The following is a 4,245-nucleotide window of genomic DNA, read 5'->3' as shown; positions in this document are numbered from 1 at the left end:
CCAACACGTATGAACGCCGCAAGCTGGTACGAGCTGAAAATGGTCAACCCGGAATCACATCCAAATGGAATGCGACGGTTCTCAGTTTTCTACGAGTTGCCATATTGGACCCACTTACAGGTCAACCACTTGTTGGATCCCATGCATATTTTCAAGAATGTGGGCAGCTTGCTATGGGACCACATCACAGGAAAGAGAGACACTGTAGGGGGACGAATGGATTTGAAGGAGGTAGGTAAGATGGAGGCGCTTTGGCTGCAGTCGAGTGCTGATGGTCACGTGCAGCTTCCTCGCGCTCCTTGCGTTTTGTCCACTAAAGAAGAGCGCATTGTGAAGCAAGTAATCAAGTCTATCTGCACTCCAACGGGTATGGTGCGTTCTTTCAGGTCCGCATTTTCTAAAGATGACCAATTGTCGGGGCTAAAATCCCATGATTGCCGTAAGATATGTCAGGTTTGTGCTACGAATGGATTGTAATTAGCGTAAGCATTTTGCAATTTGAAAAGTGGCCATTATTCATAATGCTTTCTCATTTGTGATAGTTTGTCCTACCGATCGCGATCGTCGCAGGATGCCTTATTCCAAAAATTTGCGGGGCCATTTACAAGTTGTCGACTTTGGTGCAATGAATCTCACAGAAAGAGATTAAGACGTCCTCTATTGAATCCGCGAGGTGGGGAGCAGTGGAGACGATCTGTCTCTTTGAGAAATACCTGCCCACTAGCATGCTCACGATACAAGTCCACCTTCTTGTGCATCTTGTGGATGAAGTGGAGATTGCTGGACCTATCCATACACGATGGATGTTCTTCCTGGAGCGCTTCATGAAAATCCTGAAAGGCTTTGTGCGACAACGAGCTCGGCCAGAAGATAGCATGGCCGAAGATTAGTTGGTATCAGAGGCATTAGTGCATATCTCACAATGGCTACCAACGGTGGAACCAGACAATGAAATGCTATGGACGCTAATGGACGATGATAGACTGACTAGAGATATGGTGGTTGGAAATGGGGTAGAAAAAAGAATGGATGCCTCAATGGAAGAGAATGTGAATCGCTTTTGTATGTTGCACCATGCCTCCATGGAGACGTGGCTCGCCAAGTACCAAATTGCAAGGCAAGATCGAGAGGAAGTGCGAGCTGAATTCCAACGTAGTATGCGTCATCGATCGATTCGATATCCCGAAGGCATGGAGGAGATAATTATGTCAACACGATGGTTGCATGGAGCCTTGACCGCAACATCCAGCGAAGGGACAGAGGTCTCAATGGAGGAGTGGGAATTCTCAAGGGGATGTAGTCCAAAGGTGATGAGGGGTTTAGAATCTCTCGTATCTAAATTTTATATGGGACATCTAATTTGAGTGTTTCAATATACAGTACAAAATATATAGTGCAGCGTGGTCGCGCGGACGGCATTTTCGCGTGGAGCGTATTGACAAAATGCACTCCACAATGGACTGTGGTGTCATGGCAAGGTTTGAGCAAGAGAGCTGACGACGAGCAACGGATCCGAACACGGTTTGGATGAGAAGGAGTATTTTGGGAACTTGCAAAGTATTATTACGGTGGATTACCGTAGCTTCTCCATGATACTATTCGACGTGCAGTGGTTCAAAGTGGTACTTGGAGGAGCTGGAGCAGCAGTTCGACGAGGTCCATCGGGATTTCTCGAAATAGATTCCGAAAAAAAATGAAAGGATTTGCACTACACCTTTATGTTGCCGGCCCATTGTGAACAGGTGCATGGAGTCATTTGCTTGCTAATTGTAATACGACATGGTTTATGTCACAATGGTTTGAACTCGCTTTGTATGTGTTTGTGAACGGGTAATCTTCTATCCAAACCCCCGACAACCTCGATGGTGGTATGTTATACCTTCAACTTCCCGAAGTGTGAGAGTATATGATCAAAGTAATGTTCCGAGCATAGATGAAGATAATATGCAAATAGAGGGGTCGATATTATAAGGGGTGGAGGCCGTCGAAAGCTTGGAGTCCGCATCGGCTAATAATGATGGAAATACAGGAGTCCAAGAATTTTTTGAGAACGAGGCGGACTCATTCTTTTGTGGTGACATGTCTATCGACCTTCCAGTGTATGCGGATTTGTGTTAGGAGATTAACATGGAACCATAGGATACTTCATACTTGGAGTATCCACTTACTCAATTCGTTGTTTAGATATCTTATAAAGGTACATAAGATATGCATTTTAAGAGGGATTTTTTAAAAATGATTTATATTATTGGTGCTTTGTATAATTTAAGTTGATTATTCTAACACCATTTTTTATTTGTGCAGGTGACATTTTCAGGATGAGTCGAGGGATGAGCGATGAGGAGTTGCAGGACATCTTCACGCGCATGTCTCCAAACCAGCTCGCGAGATTCAGAGAGATGGCAGACCAGGAGCTGTCTCGTTCTTCGTCAGGGCGCTCTGCTAGATCTGCTTCAGCACGATCGGATGCTTCGACTTCGAGCAAACGATCTCGACGCTCACGACTTGGACCAAAGGGAGGGACTGCATCGGGATCAGGGGGATGCTGCTGTGGAGACACGGATGTGGTGTCTTCGTCACGTCGTTCAGCTGGAGATGCGTCACCTTCAAGATTTTTCACACCTATGGGGACGTCTACTCCAGTTACTCCGGCTTTTGTGTAGCCGTTTGCAGCAGGTGGCACCCCTTTGGGTGCCACTCCGAGAGAGGTTACCCCCATCAGTACACCGGATGTAGAGGGGTCTCTTAGATATGCCCAGGAGCATGGACAGAGATGGAAGAGGACCCATCTTAGGCAGACTCCTAGGGGTTATGGATATCTGGTCGATAGAAGGTCAGGAGCCATCATCATGAATGATGAGGGGAGGAGGGTGATGGCTCACATGAGAGAGTTGTGCCAACAAGTTTTTCGGCACAATGTCCTGGATCATTGGAAGAACATATCGGAGGGGAGCAAGGACTACATAGTAGCATCCTTGTACGAGGAGTTTTTGTTGCCAGCCGCAGTAGATAGATTCTGTACGGGCTGGATGATGAATTGCATGCATGCATACATGTCACATAGACGATCCCACGCACGCAAGACAATCAAGAGTGGGGCTACAAATCCCGAGTGGTTAGATGCAGACGACTGGCGCCGACTGAGGGAGGAGGCTACAGATTCTCCAGGACGTTGGAGTCAGCAGCGCGAGGCGGCGAGGGCACGACTCGAGGCCGGAGTGGTCCATCATCTTGGGAGTGGCGGCCACAGGACATATTTGGAGGACTTTGTAAGTTTCTCTTTTGTTTTGCTTGTTTGTTTTTTTGGAATATTCTTTGTACTGACAATCATGTTTCTAACAGTTAGCATTTTGTTTTCTTTGCAGCACTCCATTACAAATCGCGATCTGCAAGCCTTGAGACTCGATATGCAGAGAGGCACGGTCTCAATGCATTGATCGATCGATTGTATAGACGCGGCGGCCCTGTAAGTCACTCATCTTTCTTGTCCGTAGTTACCATGAGATATTTGAATGCATTATTGTATGGTGGATTGATGTGTTGTTTCTTTTTCTGCAGAATCCGTTCGATGCTCCTTTGAGGCGGGACGAGCTTTCAGGGGATGAGGATTTGTAGCTCGCCCTTGGATCCTTGGAGCTCACACACCTTTATTTTTTAGTCGCCTGATCTATGTAGACATTTTCTATGTATTAGCGATATCCTGTCATGATTGTACCAATGGCTTTTTATGTGATCATGTATTTATTTCATGTATCAGTTTTATGATTTCAGTATACATTCTTTTTGTTTGCAAGCGCTTTGTATACAGTAGTGCAGAAACTATTTTGTATGGCTCTCATCCCTGTTACCATCGCTATTAGCGTCGCAAATTTACTGCTCGCGTCGCTATTGCCGTCGCTATGCGCGTCGCAAATTTACTAGTTGCGTCGTTATTGGCGTCACTATATGCGTCGCTATTAGCATCGCAAATACAACGCTAATAGCGACGCCAATAGCGACGCTCATAGCGACGTTTCTATGGCGTCGTCAATAACGATGCTTTTTGCGACGACGGGGGCAAATTTTGTTGTTTGTATTTTCGTCGCTTTAAACGTCGGTATAAGGTCTATATCTTGTAGTGTCATACTTAGAAGAGGAAAGCAAACAGTCTCAACCACCACAGTAGCTCCAATGAAGCACTCTCTATCATTCTTGAGAGATGTGACAACTCCCAAGAGCTCTCTTTTAACTTGTGGATACATTCTT

Source organism: Lygodium microphyllum, chromosome 19, assembly GCF_053477565.2.
Source record: "Lygodium microphyllum isolate KBCC chromosome 19, Lygodium_microphyllum_v1.1.10, whole genome shotgun sequence".
In the NCBI taxonomy this organism is placed as follows: Eukaryota; Viridiplantae; Streptophyta; class Polypodiopsida; order Schizaeales; family Lygodiaceae; genus Lygodium; species Lygodium microphyllum.
Note: the sequence above shows the minus strand (reverse complement) of the source record.